At 43.5% G+C, this 22,154-nt stretch overlaps 1 protein-coding gene across 2 annotated transcripts in view; it reads right to left on the reverse strand.

Annotated features, from left to right (window-relative positions):
- Positions 1-21,871, reverse strand: part of MTM1 (myotubularin 1) — a 139,373-nt gene extending 117,502 nt beyond the window's left edge. For both annotated transcript variants that reach the window (XM_062183873.1, XM_062183871.1), the window contains exon 1: positions 21,800-21,871. The gene's annotated coding sequence lies outside the window, so the exon portion shown is untranslated. The remainder of the gene's footprint in view (positions 1-21,799) is intronic.
- Positions 21,872-22,154: the final 283 nt, after the last annotated feature.

Consider the following 22,154-nt stretch of genomic DNA (forward strand, 5'->3'; position numbering starts at 1 on the left):
ATGGTCACTTGCTTTGAGACCAATGACTCTTGCTAAGCGGTTTTTCTGAACTTTCTTATGTACAAACAACACAGTGACAAAAGGTATGCAGGTTTTCTTTGTTTGATCTTCCTTAATTTGGTCTGTTACTTTGTACTGGCATCTAAATCAAGCTCAGACATGCTTTTTCTCTGGAGGCTCCTGTGACGGCTGGGGAAACCTATCAAGTCTTAAAACCTGACTTCTAAATCCAGGTCTAAGACAGCTCACTTTACTTGGAAGTCTATTTTGAAAAACAATACCAAGTACTTAGAGCTATGGTGTTCAATACTCCTTTGTTAATAAAACAAATTTCTGCAATGCCCCCTTTGCTAGCCTAGAATGACAACCATAGTTATTATCAACATAAATACCATTTTAAAAATACATGCTGCCTTAATTCCAGTATAAAAGAGAAATTAAAAGATAGTGATATTTAATAAAATATTTTTTCAATATATTACACCGAAAGCAAAAATGACCCCCCAATTTCCAGTTTGGCCTCCAGGGGGAGTATCACCCACAATGAGAACCACTAGTTGGAAGTTCTGTTCTGTACCTGGAAAGGCAGTAAATGCAGGATTTACTTAGATTCAATGTATTCTGACTTTTTGCATGAAAGTTGCTCTAACTGTAGGCCACACAGCAGGCAAGAAAATGAAAATACATCTTGAGATATCTCTACAAAACCAATCTGGACAAAAAAAAAAATCCGTTCCCATCCCACTGAGACCATGTTCAATGTCCATTTAACATCTACACTTGCTTACTTGGGAGAAGGGTGCTCAACTCACAATAAACCATGATCTGCCAAAGTAGGTACTTATTTGGTTTTACACATTTTCCTTTGAACAAAGGGTTGGCAAACTTTTCCCTTAGATGGGTCAAGAAGTAAATAGTGGGCGCTGGGGGCCACATATCTCTGCCAAAACTACTGAACTCTGCGTAGTAGCACTGAAGCAGCAATACGCAAGTGAATGAGTGTGCTATACTCAAATCAAATCTTACTCAGGAAAGATCTAACCTCACCATTCAGTTTGTCCAAGTGCCACCATGCCCAGCTGTGAAACAATGAGATATAGTTAAAAAACAGCAATGGATTCCATAGTCAGACCAATGTAGGTTTCAAGTCCCAAATCGGTCACTTAATTACAAATGGTCACACAACCTTGGGGAACTTGCAGTTCCGTGTCTGTAAAATAGGCATGATACTACCTCTGCTCTTGGGGCTGTGAGGAGGAACACATGAAATGACAGCACAGAAAGTGGCATAATAAAAGCACTCAAGTACTGGTTCCCTTCCTCCTACCACACACATATACTTTTGATGAACTTTTTCTCATGTCACTGTTCCAACGGGTACTAAGGCACTAGGCTGTGCTGTCTATAAAATGCATGATACCTGTAACTGCCTACCTGTTCTGCATACATGTTTCTAAGATGATCAGTCTAATCTTCACAAGACTTTAAGGCAGTTTATGGTCAAAGTATGTCTACTCTGATTAAAAAGAAAAAAAAGGAAAGAAAACAGTTGACTCTGAGGCCAGGGAAACTTTCTGTGGAATCCCTAACATACAGAGCTCACCTCATCATCTTCTATTCCGGCACAGGTTATCCAGAAATAGACTAGAAATTTCTTAGAGTAAATCTAACAGCACCCTTTATTCCCTGGCAACAAGTAAATGGCTACTGACATATGTGCATGAGGACTCCTCAATGCATTTTGGCCACCTCACATCTCAAGGCTGGTTATTTAGAAAATACAAAACACTGGGGCTGGCACTGTGGCGTAGAAGTCACCACCTGCAGTGCCAGCATCCCCGATTTGGCTCTCTGCTGTGGCCTGGGAAAGCAGTGGAAGATGGCCCAAGTCCTTAGGCCCCTGCACCCACATGGGAGACTCAGAAGAAGCTCATGGTTCCTGGCTTCGGATTGGCACAGCTCTGGCCATGGTGGCCATCTGGAGAGTGAACCAGTGGATGGAAGACCCCCCTCCTCGCCTCTGCCTCTCTCTAACTCTGCCTTCCAAATAAATAAATAAATAAATCTTTTCAAAATATAAAATGTTAAACAGTACTTCATTTAGAAACTCAGTCTAATCAATTTGATTCTTATAATTTATTTTAAAGATGATGATATCCCTACTTTTACATTTTTAAATGTTGCAAACACCTTGGCTAAAAACAACATAGTCCAGACCCAGTGGAGAATGCATTTTGAATCATTTTTTCCAGTGGTTGGTGATGGATTTGGACTGATCCATTCACTCTATTTCTTGGTTCTCTCATGACAAATGGCACATCTTCAAGACAGCTGATTGGCTTTAGTAGCATGAGCTTTAGCCACAGAGCACAGTAACTTTAGAAATCCTTCATGAACTGAAATTGGTACAGCAAATAAACTTTTAGAAAAGCCAAGTGCCATCACATTAACTTCTTTAATGTACAAAAGCTACTTAGTGACATCAAATGCATTTAAACAAATCATTAAATTCCCCAATGGGTGTTGTAACAAATACCTGCCAGTAAACAAAGTTTTAAAATAGGAACAAGATCAAGTTCCCCTCCACTTGCTAATTCCAAAACTCCTGAACCCAGCTGATCTGCTTCATGACAAAAAAATGGCACTTTGTTCAATTATTTTCCATGTGAACATTATTCCCAAAAAGTATCTTTTACTTTTTAAGAAAAGATAAAACAGTAATTGTTAAAAGAATAAAACATACTAATAGTAATAATGACTATAATCATGAAGGTGCCAATTTAAAACATCTCCTTACTTTCCAAGAACCTTCTCAGCTTTGGGCTAAGGTACTCCAAAGAAAAGTAGTGCTGTTGAGGGGAGTGGGGGTGGAGGGGAGAAAGAAACTTTAGAATAGGAGTGCAGTTTCTAGAAAAATCAAGAAAGAAATGCCAGGAGATGATACTCAGCCATTTGAACCAATTCCTCTAGGTGCTTTCACTCAAAGGTGGAAGCAAGAGCTTTATTGGCACTGGGTCTTATTTACCCGCTGCAAGATACCAGAAGTTTTCCCTGACCTCCTCAAGCATATATGTGTCCACAAATGTACACTTGACTTCTCCATACACCATAGAGAGGTCTTAATATTTCAGCCTCTCATGCCAGACTTGACTTACCCATTAACGTTTTCTGTCTCATCTGTCATATTCCTAGAGCTTCTTAAGGGCAAGGGCTATGTTTTCTGCTGTGGACCAGAACCAATCACAGTTTCTGCACTCAGAGTTCTATTAAGAAATTACTACAGCATCACCCTCAAAAACTTTACCTAATTTTGTAGAAGCTATTAAAGGTGCTCCAACCTATCTCTATCTCTAACTCCTTGGCATAGCTTTATTATTTTCCAAACATGCACACATTTCTAAACAGTATATTGATTTTGCATATTTTTGAACTTTTATGTAAACAGGGTCTTCACATATTCTTCTGCTCTTTGCTTTTTGCACACATTGAGAGTGATAAACAGAGATGCACATTGTTGTGCTCTGCTCATGTTCATTGCTGTATAGTAGTCCAATGCATGGCCACTTGGTTTTCCTTTTTTCCTTTTAGTGGCCACTTGAACTGTTTAGAAGTTTTGCTATCACAGCAATCTTAAAAATGTTTCATTCCTGGTACATATCTTTTTGTGCCAGATTTTTCTATACCTTTGCCTGATCTAGCAGCAAATATGTTTTAAAAATGAAAGCATATGGAAAAGATGCATGGAAACACAGGCAAATCCACTATCTGCAATGAAATTTCACGCTTGCCAACACTTGAATTCAAACAGATGTGCAGGTATTCATTTCCTAGGGTCATTGTAAAAAGCACCATGAACTTGATAGCTTAGAAAAACAGAAATATATTTCACACTTCTGGAGGACCTAATTCCAAAATCAAGATTTTGACCAGCCATGTGCCCTCTGAAACCTGGAGGGGAGAATGCTTCCTAGACTCTCTCTGGCTCTGGTGTCTGCCAGCAATCCTTGACTTGTAGCTGCATCATTACAATCTCTGCCTCTGTTGTCACATGGCCAACTTCTTGTTTGTCTCTTTGTTTTTATGTGCTGTTCTCTTTTATAAAGACACTAGTCATGAGGTATTACAGGCTCACCCTACTCCTGTGTGATCTCATCTTTTTATTTATTTATTTATTTGACAGGCATAGTGGACAGTGAGAGAGAGACAGAGAGAAAGGTCTTCCTTTTTGCCATTGGTTCACCCTCCAATGGCCGCTGCGCTGTGGCCGGTGCACCACGCTGATCCGAAGGCAGGAGCCAGGTGCTTATCCTGGTCTCCCATGGGGTGCAGGGCCCAAGCACTTGGGCCATCCTCCACTGCACTTCCGGGCCACAGCAGAGAGCTGGCCTGGAAGAGGGGCAACTGGGACAGAATGCAGCGCCCCAACTGGGACTAGAACCCGGTGTGCCGGCGCCGCAGGCGGAGGATTATCCTAGTGAGCCGCGGCGCTGGCCATGTGATCTCATCTTAACTAATGACATTTACAATGACATTATTTCCAAGCAATGGCACATTCTGAATCACTGGGCATTAAAACTTACACATATCTTTTTTGGAGATGCAATTCAACCTATAATAAGCAAGAGGTCTGCTATAGAAATTAATTTACAAAGTGAATGTGATGGGGCCAGCGCTGTGGCAAAGCTGGTAAAGCTGCCACCTGTAGTGCTGGCATCCCACATGGGCGCTGGTTTGAGTCTTGGCTGCTCCTCTTCCGATCCAGCTCTCTGCTGTGGCCTGGGAAAGCAGTGGACGATGGCCCAAGTCCGTGGGCCCATGCAGCTGAGTGGGAGACCTGGAAGAAGCTCCTGGCTCCTGCCTTTGGATCAGCTCAGCTCTGGCCCTTATGGCCATCTGGGAAGTGAACCAGTGGATTGAGGACCTCTCTCTCTCTCCCTCCCTCTCTCTCTCCTTTTGCCTCTGCCTCTCTATAACTCTGCCTTTCAAATAAATAAATAAATCTTTTAAAAAAATGAACCTGCCAACATATGGTTGTATTTAGAACATTTTAGTTTGTCAATCTATCCATAACTTATTAACCAGTGGTAGACTATTAACATTGCTTCTTGGAAGAAATAATCAAACACCACCAGACCAATCATTTCTGAGACACCTGTTACTTAGTATATACAATTATTCACTTCTGTTTCCAAAGAAGTCAAGATCACTCAATAAGTATATACTGGACAACTACTCTGGATCACAATGGGAAACTAAAAAAACCAAACCAAAACAAGCCAGAGAGGATGGCATTGCGGCTTATCAGGTTAAAGTCACCACCTACAAGACCAGCATCTCCTATCTGAGAGCCAGTGGAGTCTCTGCTTGCTCTGATTCCAATCCGCCTTTCTGCTTAGGGGCCTGGAAAGGTAGAAGATGATAGCCCAAATACTTAGGTGCCTGCCACTCACGTGGGAAACCTGGATGGAGGTCCTGGTTCCTGGCTTAGGCCTGGCCTAGTCCAGCCCAGACCTGGCTATTGCAGTGATTTTGGGAGTGAACCAGTGAGTGCAAGGTATCTCTTCCCCCACCCCCCGACCCTATCATGCTCCCTTTTAAATAAATAAATCAATACATTTAAAACAAACAGGTATTCAAGGAGCTAACAACTCAGCTGGGGAGATAATGGACACTTCTAAGACAAGTTAGATAGCAATAAATAGGTATAAGATGAGTTCAATACTAATACAAATAATATCAGAAGTGATATCATTGAAATAAACAAAATATTGGCTTATGGATAATGATCATAGCTCCTATTTATTGATCACCTACCATCAACCAGGCATTGTTCTACAAGGGATTAAGTCATTTAATATGCACCAACAGCAGACAACAAGTATTACTGTCTTCACACTACAACTGAAACACAAGGAACAGGAAGGTTAAAGAACTTGCCCACTGGGGTAAGCACTATGGTGTACTGGGTTAAGCTGCTGCCTGCAGCACTGGCATCTGATATGGACGCTGGTTTGAGTCCTAGATGCTCCACTTCTGATCCAGCTTCCTGCTAATGCCCCTGGGAAAGCGATGGAAGATGGCCCTAGTGCTTCGGCCCCTGCACCCACATGGAAAGACCTGGATGAAGCTCCTGGCTTTCGTCTGGCCCAGCCCTGGTCATTGTGGCCATTTGGGGAGTGAACTAGCGGATGGAAGACTTCTCTCTTGGCCTCTGCCTCTCCCTCTCTGTTAACTCTTTCTTTTTTTTAAACTTTTATTTAATGAATATAAATTTCCAAAGTACAGCTTATGGATTACAATGGCTTCCCCCCATAACTTCCCATCCACCCACAACCCTCCCCTTTCCCGTTCCCTCTCCCCTTCCATTCACATCAAGATTCATTTTCAATTCTCTTTATATACAGAAGATCAGTTTAGTATATATTAAATAAAGATTTCAACAGTTTGCACCCACATAGCAACACAAAGTGAAAAATACTGTTTGAGTACTAGTTATAGCATTAAATCACATTGAACAACACATTAAAGACAGAGATCCTACATAATATTTTTTAAAAATTGATTAATTTTCTATGCAATGTCCAATTTAAAACCAAGTGTTTTTTTTTATTTTCAATTATCTTTATATACAGAAGATCGATTCAGTATATAATTAGTAAAGATTTCATCAGTTTGCACCCACACAGACACACAAAGTGTAAAAATACTGTTTTAGTACTAGTTATAGCATTACTTCACATTGGACAACACATTAAGGACAGATCCCACATGAGGTGTAAGTACACAGTGACTCCTGTTGCTGACTTAACAATTTGACACTCTTGTTTATGGCGTCAGTAATCTCCCTAGGCTCTAGTCATGAGTTGCCAGGGCTATGGAAGCCTATAGGGTTCCCTGACTTTGATCTTATTCCGACAGGGTCATAGTCAAAGTGGAAGTTCTCTCCTCCCTTCAGAGAAAGGTACCTCCTTCTTTGATGGCCCCGTTCTTTCCACTGGGATCACACTTGCAGAGATCTTTCATTTAGGTCTTTTTTTTTTTCCCACTTCCCAAGTTGGATCGTTTTTTCCCTTTTTGGTTCTATCAGTTAGTATTAGCAGACACTAGTCTTGTTTGTGTGATCCCTTTGACTCTTAGACCTATCAGTGTGATCAACTGTGAACTGAAATTGATCACTTGGACTAGTGAGATGGCATTGGTACATGCCACCTTGATGGGATTGTATTGGAATCCCCTGGCATGTTTCTAACTCCACCATTTGGGGCAAGTCCGATTGAGCATGTCCCAAATTGTACATCTCCTCCCTCTCTTTTTCCCACTCTTATATTTAACAGGGATCACTTTTCGGTTAAAATTTAAACACCTAAGAATAATTGTGTGTTAATTACAGTGTTCAAACAATAGTACTAGAACAAAAAAATACTAAAAAGGATAAAGTATTGCATTGTACATCAACAGTCAGGACAAGAGCTGATCAAGTCACTGTTTCTCATAGTGTCCATTTCACTTCAACAGGTTTCCCCTTTGGTGCTCAGTTAGTTGTCGCCAATCAGGGAGAACATATGATATTTGTCCCTTTGGGAATGGCTTATTTCACTTAGCATAATGTTTTCCAGATTCCTCCATCTTGTTGCAAATGACCTGGTTTCATTGTTTTTGACTGCTGTATAGTATTCTAAGGAGTACATGTCCCATAATTTCTTTATCCAGTCTACTGTTGATGGGCATTTGGGTTGGTTCCAGGTCTTAGCTATTGTGAATTGAGCTGCAATAAATATTAATGTGCAGACAGCTTTTTTTGTTTGTTTGTTTGCCAGTTTAATTTCCTTTGGGTAACTCTTTCAAACAAACAAATAAATCTTTAAAAAAAATAAAGAACTGGTCCTCTAACAGGTATCAAAGGTGAAACTGAAACTTGGGCAGCCTGGCCTTCTTACTAACAGTTGTCAATCTAATTCTCTAATAGATGTCAAACAAAAATGAGGATATTATGCCTTCTGCTTATACTACTGAATTTTTAAAAAAGCTGCTATGAGGCACTTATTTAAAAGCATAGCAGCACATGAGTTATTCCTCCAACTAGTCTCCTTTGATGGCATACAAGGGTACTTCTAATGGCACACAGAGCATGCATCTGCTGTTTCACTTCCCAAATGGCCCCAATGGCAGGGGCTGAGCCAGGAGCCAGGAACTCTATTCGGGTCTCCCACATAGCTGGCAGGGGCAGAAGCCCTTCAGCCATCATCTGCTGCATCCCCAAATACATTAGCAGGAGCCAGAATGGAAGCAGAGCAACCAGGATTCGAATCAGCACTCTGATATGGGATCCAGTGTTGTAGGTAGTAGCTTAACACACTAAGTCCCTTTTGCATCAAAATAAATTTATCTTGATTCTATTTTTCTACAAACTCTTGAAAGTACCCTCATATACTCATTCCAGCAATGCTGTTAACTGTTCATTCCTCAGAATTTTGTTTTGAAAAATGCTTTTCAGATTTTAAAACTGCCCAAGATACCATCTTATAAGTTTTAATCATATCTCAATTTTTAAACCAAAAACAACAGCACCAGTTTCAACCCTGTACATTTAATAGATGTGACGCATGATATTTTGGGCCTAGAGCCAAATGCTGAATCCTCACTCAAAGACTGGCACCACTGAGGATTTTTAAAAAGCACCATGGTCTCTGACATCAATTCCAAAGAAGAGTTCCAAAAACTGGCTGAATAATTGTGATTTGAAGCTTCCTGATCCTCCTGTACATAGGGTTTTTGTAAGGCTGCCTAAGGTCTCTTGACTGTTGAAAATGCTGAGCTTGATACCTCTTTATTAGTCCTAATTTACAAGAACAAGTTGACCTTGAAGCTTAGCCGAGATCAGCAGCAGCAGCAGCTTGCTCAATAGGCAGTTTGCCATGGTAGAGAAGAAGTGTTCAAAGAGAAATCCCAGATTAACTGGAATCCTGGGAAATACAGAAAGAGAAAGACTTGTGGTGACCCAGACAGGACAGACAAGTTCTCTTCCTACTTGGGGCGGTTATCTATTATTCCAGCTATAGATGAAAGTGACCATTCATCTTTGTCACAGAAGAAGGTAAAAGAACTGAACTGATACACTTCTAGAACTTGACACTATTGGTAGAAGTTTTCACAGATGTGGAAGAAATAAGTATCTATAGAAGTGAAATTGACACTTTGAGAAGCAATGACTTTGAACAGCCCTTGTCTCGACTGTTGAGGAACAGTTTTTTTTAATACTATTTGTTGAACTCTTGACATACAGTTAATCATTTGTGTACAATTTAAAATAGTTCCTAGTAAAAAATAAGAATAGAAGAGGGAGGAGGAAGAGGGCTAGGAGAGTGGGTGGGAGGGTGGGTACAGAAGATAAAATTACCAAGTTCCTAAAGTTGTAATTATGAAATATATGAAGTTTGTATTCCTTAAATAAAAGGTTTCAAAAAAAGAAGGCAGAAATAAAAAGGGAGATGAGGAACCAAAACCAGCATCAGAAAAATTGCAAAGAAAGAGAAGATGGAGAAATTCCAGTTCTAAAATAACGATACATATGAATCTCACAGAGAATTTTCATCTCTTTTGAAACAGCAGTATATGCTCCTCTACAAAGAGTAAAAAGAATTTCCAAGTTCCAGATGGAAATTCTGGTATCAACATTAGGAGGAAAAGCTGGGGAGTGGTGCTTGATGTGTAGGATGGGGTGATATGTATAGTCATCTGAGCTGTTCACACTCTCTCTCTCTCTGAAGATTCTGACACATGACTTCGTAATTCAACATCCAACCACAATTAAAAACAACTGAGTGGGGGAGTCATTTGATCTAGTGGTTAAGAGACTTGTGTCCCATATTGGAGCAGCTGAGTTTGATACCTGGCTTTGGCTTCTGCCAACAGCTTCCCATATCCTAGGAAGTAGTGATAATGGCTCAAGTAATTGGGTTCCTATTACCCATGTGGGAGACTTGAATTGAGTCACTGGATTCTGGCCTGGCCAGAGGCTGTTACAGACATTTGGGGAGTGAACGAACAGATGGGAGCCACCTTCCTTTCTTCTGTGTGTATCTGCCTCTCAAATAAATGAAATTTTAAAAGCTCTCTAAGTAGGAATAATCAAGTACACCTTTGAAAAACCTATAGCTGACATTAAACTTAAAGGTGAAAGATGGAAGGCTCACTAAGAATGACAACAAGGCAAGGATATCACTTGCATTTAACATCTTTCATAGGTCCTGACAAATTTAATAAATCAAGAAAAAGAAAGAAAAGGGTAATAACATACTGAAAGGAAGAAGAAGTATATTTGCAGACAACATGATCAAATACGTAAAAAATCCTAAGTATACTACGAAAAAGCTACTAAAATAAGCAAATTTAGTAAGGTTGCATGATACACATGAGCAACATAAAAGTTAATTATATTTTTATTAGCAATGAACAAATGAGACACTGAAATATAAAAATGTCATTTGTGGCCGGCGCTGTGGCTTAACAGGCTAATCCTCCGCCTTGCGGTGCCGGCACACCGGGTTCTAGTCCCGGTTGGGGTGCCAGATTCTATCCCGGTTCTCTGCTCAAGGTCTCCCAAGGCTGCAGCTTAGGGGTTGGCTGGGCTGTGCTCTCAATTTGGAGTTTCAAATGGGGGAAGTCTGCTTCCAAGTGCATGCAGATTGTTGGCAGCACTTCTTCTTTGAGGCCACATGGTAAAGGGCCCACCTTTTGCTACCTGGAGACCACCTGCAGTTCCTTTCCATGTCGGCTTCCTCAGCATGGCTGTGTACTTCGAGTGACCAAGGAGAATCACCTCAAGGAGGACCCAGACCTTAAAAGGGCTTGGTGCTGATTAATTCAGGCCATAGCAGGATCATCTTCCCTTTGGTTAACTCAAAAATTAACTGCTGTGACCTTAATCACAGCTGCAGAATCCCCACACTTTTTCCACACTTGATTGGCTAGTACCAAGTAACAGGTCCCACCCATGCTCAAGGCAAAACACAGAATAGTAGCCCCAGAAGTCATAAAAGAGGGGGGACACCCTAGGTTCTTGCCTGACACAACAGATCTAAACATAAGAGCTGAAACAAACAAAAAGATCTACCCAGGAACACAAGGAAAACTTTGTGAACTCAGATTAGGCAAAGATTCCTTACAACACAAAAAGCACAAACCATAAGAAGGGGACAAATAAACAGGACTTCAAAGTTTTAAATACTTGGAACAGTAAAGAAAATGAAAGGAAAAAACAGCATGGGAGAAAATCTTTGCAAATGACATATCTGATAAAGACTTGCATCCAGAACAAAGAACACTCATAACTTAATGAGACAGACAATCTGATTTAATACGAAATGTACTTATTTCAGACTTGAGCACTTCACCAAAGAAAAGCTTAATGGCCAATAAGCACATGAGGACATATTCACTATGATTAGTCATGAGGAGTATGCAAATTAAAACCAAAATAAGATACAATTACCCACCACCCAAATGGCTGAAATATAACAAAACAAGTGTTGATGAAGATGTGGCCGAAGTGGTACTCTCACACTGTGCTTGTAGGATTGCAAGATAGCACAATAGCAGGGCCACTTTGGAAAACAGTTTGCCTGTTTCTTGTAAAGTTAAACATACACTAAGCATATGCCCCTAAATGCCACACCTAAGTATTTATGCAAGGCAAAAGAAAACATGAGTCCACAGAAGGCTTGTTAGTTAATGTTCAGAGCAGCTTTATTCACAATGGCCAAAAACAGAGTCGACTCAAATGTTCATCAACTCGTGAATGGACAAATTGTTCTATCTACACCATAAAATATTACTCAGCAACAGAAAATCAGAAACTGCTGATAGACGGATAACAACAATGAATATAAAAAGTAGCATGCTAAGTGAAAAAAGTCACAAAATACCACATAACGTTATCCTCAAATTTCAAAGAGCTACTAGCATTCACACCATATTCTCTAGCCATAATGCAATTAAATTGGAAATCAGTTTGGAAAATACCTAGAAGCTACATGTGTAAGTTTAAAAATATACTTCTAGTGTGGTGTTGTGATGTAGCAGGTTAAGCTGTCGCCTGGACCACCAGCATCCCCTATGGATCCTGGTTCAAGTTCTGGCTGCTAGACTTCTAATCTAGCTCCCTGCTAATGTGCCTGGGGAAGCAGTGTAAGATGGCCCATGTTCTTGGGCCCCTGCACCCTCATGAGAGACCCGGGAGAAGCTCCTGTCCATTTGGGGAGTGAACCAGCAGATGGAAGACCTCTCTCTCTTTCTCTTTCTCTCCCTTCCTCCCTCTCCCTCTCCTTCTCCCTCTCTGTAACTCTGCCTTACAATTATAATAAACAAATCTTTTTAAAAATGCACTTCTAAATTGTTACAGCTGAAAGAAATCATCACAATGGCAATTAGAATATACTAGAACTAAATAGTAACAAAAATGCTTTGTTTCAAAAACATCAAACAGAATAAATTCAAAGAAAGAATGAGAAAATGGAGAAGGGGTGACCTCTGGAATAAGCAGAAAAAGCAAGAAGTTGGCTGGTGTTTGAAGTGTGTCCTTTTTGTGTGTAATAAAAGGGATAAATGAAAATAAATGCATATATGTTTGTATGTGCTTGCTCAATTTTGCAAAAGAAGAAACACAGAACATAGATCTATTGGGGGTGGAGGAAGGAAACAGTTTGCCTGGCTGGAGATAGGGTATGGAGGCAAAACTGTTATGAATATACCTTGATATAAACTTGACTTTAAAATCACATAAATTTTTTACATTTATTTATTTGAAAGGCAGAGTGAGAGAGAGATATTCCATCTACTGGTTCAGATCCCAAATGGTGGCAATGGTTGGGGGCACTGGCCAGGCTGAAGTCAGGAGCCAGAAACTCCATCTGGGTCTCCCATATGGGTGGCTGGGGCACAGGCACTTGTGTCATCTTCTGCTGCTTTCTCAGGTGCATTAGCAGAGAGCTAGATATGAAGCAGAGCAGCGGGCACTCCAACTGATGCTCTTATTATGGGATGCCATCATCACAAGCAGCAGCTTAACCTGTTGTATCACAATGCTAGTCCCTATATAAAGTTTATTCATTGAAAACTTAATCAAGGGGCGGGCACTTGGTGCAGCCATTAAGACGCTGCTTGGGGGACTGGCATTGTGGTGCTTTGGGTTAAGCCACCACCTATGATGCTGGCATCATATATGAGCACGGGTTCCAGTCCTGATTGCTCTACTTTTTTTTTCTTTCTTTTGCTCCACTTCTGATCCAGCTCCCTGCTAATGAGCGAGAGAAAGCAGCAGAAGATGGCCTAAGTGCCTGGGTAACCTGCCACCCATGTGGGAGACCTGAATGGAGTTCCTAACTACTGGCTTGGACTTGGCTCAGAGCCAGCTATTGCAGCCATTTAGGGAATGAACCAGCAGATGGAAGACACCCTCCCCCACCAACTCTGCCTTTCTAATAAATATATGTTCAGGAAAAAAAGATGCTGCCTGGGACCCTTCATTGCATATCAGGGTGCCTGGATTCGAGTCCCAGCTCTACTCCCAAGTCCAGTTTCCTGCTACTGCAGATCCCTGACACCATGTGGGAAACTAAGGTTGAGTTCTGGGCCCCTGGTTTCCGCCTAGTCCAATCCTGGCTGTTGCAGGTATTTGAGGAGTGAACCAAAGGATGAAAGATCTCTGTGTGCCTACCTATCAAATATGTAAGCATTTATGAAGATGAAAAAAACTCAGGCTGGTGCCGCGGCTCACTAGGCTAATCCTCCACCTGCGGTGCCGGCACCCCGGGTTCTAGTCCTGGTTGGGGCACCGGATTCTGTCCCGGTTGCCCCTCTTCCAGGCCAGCTCTCTGCTGTGGCCCGGAAGTGCAGTGGAGGATGGCCCAGGTCCTTGGGCCCTGCACCCCATGGGAGACCAGGAGAAGCACCTGGCTCCTGCCTTCGGATCAGCGCGGTGCGCCGGCCGCAGCGGCCGTTGGAGGGTGAACCAATGGAAAAAGGAAGACCTTTCTCTCTCTGTCTCTCTCTCTCACTGTCCACTCTGCCTGTCAAAAAAAAAAAAAAAAAGACTAGCCAAGAAAAAAAAATGAAAGAAGGCACAAATAAGCAAATAGTAGAATGCAGGAATGAATACATAGATACAACTGGGCCAGCTACTAATTGGTAGCTTACAAATTCCTGGCTCAGGGTCAATGCTGTGGTGTAGCAGGTAAAGCCACTGTCTGCAGTGCCAGCATCTCATATGGGGGCCAGTTTGAGTCCCAGCTGCTCCACTTCCAATCCCACTCTCTGCTATAGCCTGGGAAAGCACTAGAGGATGGCCCAAGTTGTTGGGCCCCTGCATGCACTTGGGAGACCTGGAAGAAGCTCCTGGTTCTTGGCTTCAGATCGGCTCAGCTCCAGGCATTGCAGCCACCTGGGGAGTGAACCAGCGGATGGAAGACCTCGCTCTCTGCCTCTGCCTCTCTGTAACTCTGCCTTTCAAATTAAATAAATAAATCTTAAAAAAAAAATTCCTGGCTCTCTATGAACAAGATCTACCAACATTCAAGGAACATGTAACTCCAATCTTATACACACTTCCAGAGCACAGAAAAAATAAATGTAGCAATTCATTTACATGTCTAGCATAATCATGATACAAAACTAAACAAAACAGTTCAGGAAAATTAAAGCCAAATCTCACTCAGAAACATAGATAAAAAACATCCTGAAGAAAATATTATCAATCAAATCTAGCACTAAGAAAGATCATGAACACACTGCGTTCATCCTAGCAATGCAAAATGAGCTAATGCTACAAAGTTGTCTTAGAAAATCCCTTAAAACAGCCAACCACATTAACAAGTTCAAGGAGGGACGGTATAGGTCCGTAAAGGCAAAAGAGGAGTTGGATAACATTCAACGTCCATTCATGACCCCCAAAATGGTCCCTAGAAGAGCATCTTCACAAAATCTTGAGTAAACGCAGTAATTGATGGTGAAACACTGAAACTCCCACGTTTGCCAATGCAGATCCTGGGCCCCGCCCCACACCTGCTGAATCAGGAACTCCAGGCAGGATGCCAGAGAACTAACTCAGTTTTTGCAAAAGCCCCTCAGGTAATTCTGATGTGGCTGGCTACTCCCAGAGTGAGCAGCAGAGCAGCAGTGTGGGCGCCACACGGGAGCCCCACGCAATGTGAACAGAGTTCTCTTCGGCTGTCCCTGCCCCGCTAAAGGCAGAATCAACCTGAAGCCCATCAATGCAGTTAGAGAAGCACTCCTACAGCAATTGGTCTCAGCCCCGGCCACACACCAGAATCTCCAGAGACACTTAAAAAAAAAAAAGTAAGCCGCCCTCAGAGTTTCACCCCAGATGAATTATATCTGAGTGCCTGTGGGTGGAGCTGGGGCAGCTGGTATTTAAAACTCCCCAGGTGATTCTAATGAGAAGCCATTGTAGCAAACCACTGGTCTGTAGAATTCCCAGGGAACAAGCTGCTATTTAGGGACTCGATGATGCCCTCTCAGAAAAGCTCCAGGTAGAAGAGGCTTTTCTCAAGGTTTTTATGTTCCCTCCAAAACAGATGCTTGCATCTCACACATGTCCCTGTGGAGCCTTCTTACTACAGCTTACAAAACTGAAACTGGAGCCAGGACAGCTGCAGCGAAGGCTGTGAGTCCGGAAGTTCCACTTGCCGGGGTTGAGATCCTGAGGCTGCAGCTCCCCACATGCCGCACCTGAGACCTAGCGCCGGTGAAAGACACTTGGTGGGGATATTAAGTGTCTCCATCAAACGGAGGTTGTTGGGGGGATGCAAATGAGACTTACGTAAAAGCACTAGGTTAAGGGCTTGGTGAAGATGATGACTAATGTCAACATAAGTTATTACTGACGGTGGCTGGTGGGGTGCTGACAGGAAGGCTGATGAAGTCATCAGTAAATCAAGGCAAAATGTACCCCTCCAAGCCCCGCAGCTCAACACCATAGCAGCTGGCACATGAACACCTGCAACTGGCTGGTCCCAACCGAAATGTGCCTCATTTCCAAAAGTTAGTACCCAAGAGGGGGAGTCTCATGAATTATGATGGGGACTGCATGGCGTCTCCTGGGTTCAACAAAATGCTGTAATGGATTTCACCTGTTTCTTTACTTTTTGAATGCAGCTACTGGGAAACTGTCAGTTACCCATATGGTTCCCATTTTCTTTCTATTGCCTAGGAAGCCAGGATGTGAACTGAAACTTGTAGGCCAGGCTTCTTAAACTCCTCTACCTCCAAGCCTGGAGATCTCACTGATGCGCAGATTCTGACAGCACAGTCTTCAGAGGGGTTTTGGGGGGTGGGATGGGCCCTGCGAATCTGAGCAGCAAGGGAATCTGGGCACTCTTTATCAACAAAAGAAAACCTGTTTCCCGAAGGAGAAGTGATGGGAACCCTTGGGGGAAATGCTTAGAGTTGCCAGTGGCAAAGAAAGGAAGTGTCCGGCAAGGTTCCACTCAGCTTCAACTTGAAAAGAAATCTGTTCTTTATTGCAGCAAGTCACCCAAAAAGGTGGAGGCCGGCTCCACTCGTTTTCCATCTATGAGGGTAGTAGGCAGAGCCGTCTGCCTTCTTTCCTAGATTCCAGACCGGGAGCCACTCACAGATGCAAGGAACACCCCCGAACCTGGAACATCAAAATGGAATGCTGGCTGCTGTTCTTTACCCAGTGCCCTCCTGGGCTCTCACTGAAACCAAGCGCAAACCTTCCTTCTCACCGTGCTTCACAAACAGTACTGGTACTGACCAGTCAGTATGTTTGCACCACCACCACGCACGCAGGTACTGAACACAGTGCCCATTCTCCTAATCCCCACCTAAGTAATCTCAGGACCATAAAGGAGTTTCACAGTAATATAAGGGAATGTAAATCACCACCACCCAACGCTAAGAATCTCCTTTACTACTCACCTCTGCCTCAATAGCTGCCAGGAAGGGGAAGACACGATGCCCTAACACTCCACGTAGCAGCTTATGCCAGACTGAGAGGCTCTGGGAACTAAAGAGCACCTCCTTCTCACAATATCAAAATATAACAGTTATCACATGCTAAAGAAAGGACATCACTGTGTACTGTCACAGTTTGTAAGCAAGGAGATAAGAGGAGAATGAGCTACAAACAAGTTAGCTTTATTCTTACTTTTAATTATTACCCTTCAACTTCCCTTACCCTCTCCCACTCTAAACATACCAGCAAGCAAAGCAAAAACTAACTTGTACTCAAACCGCTCATGTGAAGAGTTCAGAAATCAAGAAGCTGGGAAGAAAAGGGTGGCAAAGCTATGCGGGAGACCTCTGCCACTACAGGATTTAAAGTACGTCTTATTCTTTTGTTATTGGACCATGGAAAGAAATGCTAAACATGAACTGCATTTCATCACTACAGGTACAACAGAAATGAATAAAATGAGCATATTCAAACAATTCTAGCCTGCCCCACTTGTCCAGTTCAAGTTGATGAATGTTCACTGAATGGCCATGATGGGTTTCACACCCTCAGAAATGTCTCCAACCTCAGCCTTCTTTATTACATGCTTAGAACATGAGAAAAATTAATATTGAAACATGCAGGAATCAGCTATCAAGACAAAGAGTCAAGGAACAATAATATGAAACTCACAGAAGTACATGGAATTGCAAAAAAACAAAAAACAAAAACCAAAAAACCTGCCTCCAGAGTTATTTCAACACATTGAGGAACAAAGTCAAGTAAAACGGAAAGTGCACGCAGGCTCTTGGCCTGTTGGAGCAGGGAAGCTGGTACTGACCCGGAGAGCAATCATTTCCCTGGATCTCTTCTTCAGAGCCTGGATCAGTTTTCATCTTAACCCTAGGAGTACAAGTATCCACTCTAGTATGGATTCAGGAACACACCAGGGCCTGAAGCTGGATTCAGGCACGGTGGCCAGGTCTTGATTAGAAAAACGAAAGGCTTTCATCCTCATATTCTCGGGAAACAGGCAGGCAAAATTTCTTGATCAGAGATCACCTTGCTATTGTCCTGTGATCGCTGGCTACATGATACTACCATCTTAGGAATAAATAAAATGGAAAACTTATAGGGTGTGCCAATGGTTTCAGCTCCATTTGAGAGAGGCAATAAAAGCTGCATATTTCAATAGTGACAGGAGAGGGAGCTTGAGGCAGAGAGACCACACCTACAGCTACAATGGAGATGGGCCAAGAACAGGAAGGATACCTGCCCTTTGACACCAGTTGTCCAAATAGCACTGGCTTATAGAACACATTTATGCAATTCTAACAATGCTGCCCAGTATACAAAGGGCCCCAATGCATGTCTGATTCGCTGAAGAACTCTGGAAGCCTGGCAGGGCCGATTTGGTAAGCTCTGTCTCACATCTGGAAGAGACACCAGCAGCAAGGTAATGCAACTTGTCCAGTGTCACAAATGTTCAGGCGAAGAAGTGGGACTTGAATGCAGCCTCCAGAATCCAAATACTGGAAGTTTCCTACCACCTCACAAAGGCAAGATCTGGGCTGGTTTGTCATTGTTGTTCCTCTGGTGCAGAGAGAAAGCAAGCACTGGCATATGGTGCCAATTTTCTGAAGAGATGCCTCTGCATTCCTAAAAAGCGAGAGGCTCGCGGTACCCACTGTGAGAAAATATGTCACAGACATTGCTATTGCAAAACCATCCTCCAACCACAGGACGGCAACTGGACTAACTCAACTACCTCCATGTCTGCTGGTACACTCAGGCTTTCAAGGCAGAGGAAGAAGGCCTCTGTTGCTCTATTGTTATCATTGTCAGTGCTGACAAACAAAATATGGCCTCAAGTAATTTCTATTTCCAAATGGTAATGGCAATTTAGCATTGAGGACACTGCTGCCAACATCACCTGAAATGAAAATGTTGTGCCAACAGTGAAATGCCTAGAAAATCAAGCTTCCTAGACTGGCGGAAATTGATTAGAGCATGGCTAGGCCCCATTTTCTTCTTGAAAAGAAAGCAGCTCCATACCATACAGTTCAGATCAGTAAGTTAACTTTTCTTGAGTGCCTACTATGTACAACACTATTGATGATAAGCACTTAATATAAACCATTCAGTCAGTCCTCCAGAGAACCCAGGGAGGAAGGTGGTATTAATATTTCACAGGTAAGGAAACTAAAGAATAGAGGAGTATAACTCGCCTAAGGTCACATGAGTAACAGCGCCAAGATTCAAACCCAGGTGGACTGCCCAATCCACAGCCTACACCTTGTAAGCAAACGGCAGGTCCCATCCCCGCCTGCCAAAAAGAAACAATGAATGCAGACACTAGAAAATAAAGAAAGCAGAACTTCAAAGAGGTCAGAAACAGGGAAGAAAAATGACTGAAGAATAATGAAAACAACTCATTATTCTGTTATAAAATTGAATAAGCTTTAGAAATAACCAGAAACTCTGACCTTTGAAATGCTTTTGGCCACTGGTTAAAATGTCTCCCACTAAGCCTTGAAGAGCTTCTGCTCTTTTTTTCCTTTTGGAGCCCTCAGGAAGAGCAAGAGCCATGTGTTTTCAGTGGCTTCTAAAGTAACTCAGTTTTGGCCATCCTCTTCTCATTTTGGAGCAAAGTATATTGCAAGGGTTTTTGAAACTTTAATCATTTTTCAGAATCTGCAAAAAAACTTTTGAATTTTCTTTGAGGCCACGGAATACACAGAATAGGAGAGAACTGGGAAAACTTCTATGCTGAGCCATCATTAATGCGATTTCACCAGCGAGTGCTCTTGTACCTAACAAGGTGAGCACTTCTTTCCTCTGGAGCGATTACAAAATAAACTAGTTTCTTTACAAACGACACAACAGAAAGATTGATGGTCATTCCAGATAACAGGTTCACAGTACAACACAACACCCAGGAAGAAAAACTCTTGTGTAGGGTAGCCTGAGAGTCCAGCAGACACTGGCATGAAATCAACAATCAATGCTAAGCTCTGCAGAGTCTTCTGTAGCCAGAGTAAGCTGTCTAACTAGGGAAGCAGCAAGGGACTGAAACATCCCTAGCTGTTTGAAATCAGTTATTGTTTGCATGACAAGGGGAGAGATGCAAGTCAAAATGAAGCTGTGCTGAACTGATCTGGGAGCAAGGATGACTCCACAGAATCTCTCTGCTTCAGACTGATTGACTTTTGGATTTATTTGCTTTAATGGAGCAGCAGCTGGCGATCTGAAACCAGCAATTCAAATACTCCAGTCACTCTCTATCATGCCAGCCTGTTTTCTTGTCAGAGCAGTTTCAGAGCTCTCATTTTTTATACTGCTTACCTGTGCTGGAAAATGTATCATGGTTTATGTTACTGTCAGCATCCCCACACATTAAACTCCCTGGGACCCTGGCAGTGCTTAGGACAGTGGGGCACACTGTGAGCACTCCTGTGTCTAATGAATGAATGAAACAACTGAAAATTTAATAAATACGAATGAGAATTTCAAAGTAAGGAGATAAACAATTTAATAACCATACAAGAATCTATGAACCCCAGTGAACATCACCCCTTGAAGCACCTGGGGAAGCTGCTATATAACAGTACTGGTTCAAATCTCTTAAGGGTGGATTTGACTTTGTGAAATGGCCAAAAAACTCACTCAAACCACATCTGGTGAATACATAATCATGCCCAATATATATGTTGGATGAAAGCAAACCTGTCTATAAAGTCCGATTGCTTTGTTTGGCTGGTAAACTTGTTTTGAAGGAAACCCAAAACGGTTTGAACTACAGCAAAAGAGCTAGCTCAAGTCTTGAGACTCTTAGGTAGATACTTAAGAAGCAGTAACGCCGAGCTGTGGTAAAAAGAACCCAGACTAGACAGACACCCAAATGTAGCCTTGCCAGTTAAGTTACCGCAAAGCCTAGTCACAGTAAGTTAGCCTCTGCCGGCCTCTGCTCCCTTAGCCACGAAACAAATGCGCTAGGTGAACTTCAAGGTCCCTGAGAATTCTAAAATGCTATGATTTCATTCTTGGCGAGAGTTGATCTGTTTAAAAACCAGCTACAACCGTCTTAGTCTCATAAACCGCTTATGGTAATTTTTGCAGGAGATTCACTTCATATTTGCTTAGGCAAATACTAAAATTAGTTTTCACTTCCTGAGCGCAGCAAAAGACAGTTAAGGGAGGCAACGCGGCCAAGGGCGCTTGCTGGTGCCTGTGCACACTTCCGACTGCGTATCAGGGAACTAACCGTTCCTTCTCAGATCTCCTCTCAACTGTTGCAAAAGCAGATAAAGCTCTCGGGCGTGAATCACTGAGAGCGACAAACGCGGCTTCTCTGCCCGTGCCAAGCTGCGGCCGCTTCGCAGGGCCCACGGGGGATGCGGCCCGCGCCCACTCTGCGCAGAGGGCCAGGGCGAGGATCAGCCGCGGTGCGTCGCCGCAGAGGCAGGGCAACCGCCTAGCCCGCTCGCCTTCCCAGGACGGGAAAGCAAAGTCCAGCTGCGATGACCACCTCCTCAGCCCGCCCGTCCCAACTGCCCTCTGTCCGCCGCAGGGTAGAGACCTAGGGCGCAGAAAACAGAGGGGAGCCAGAGGCACCTGCCTGCTGCTCCCCGGCCTCGACCCTACCCTGCCGGGACAGCGAAGGCACCCTAGCGAACCGCCCCTTCAACCCCGCCCAACCAAGTGCGGCGAGGCCCCGAGCGACCCGCCGGCCCGGGGAGTCCCAACTTCCTCCTCCCGAGCAGACCCCCAACGCGGCTCCCCGCAGCGCCAGGCTAAGAGCCAGGCCAGCCTTAAGCGCGCACTCACCTCGGGTTCCGGGCGCCACCGGCGTTGCCAGGCTGCTCGGCTCCCGGGCCCTGCTCCGCCCCCTCTGGGGCCCGCCCCCCTACCCCGTGGCTTCCTAGCCCCTGGGCCACCACCCTCCGCCCGCCTTCGCGCACCGGTTGGCGAGACTGAGTCATATGATGGGCGGGGACGGGCGGAGGGCCCCGGCGGACCTGGGGAAGCCGCTCCGGGGGGCGGGGCTCTTTGCCCGCGAGACTGCTGGGAAACCTACTTTGACGGGTCTGGCGCGTGGAGGCCACTGGGAGTTGTAGTTCAGCATGTAGTGCAGGGAATGGGCAGGACCAAGATTTCAGGGGCCACTCCTGTACTGGATGTA

This window comes from Lepus europaeus, chromosome X (genome assembly GCF_033115175.1).
Source record: "Lepus europaeus isolate LE1 chromosome X, mLepTim1.pri, whole genome shotgun sequence".
NCBI classification, from domain to species: domain Eukaryota; kingdom Metazoa; phylum Chordata; class Mammalia; order Lagomorpha; family Leporidae; genus Lepus; species Lepus europaeus.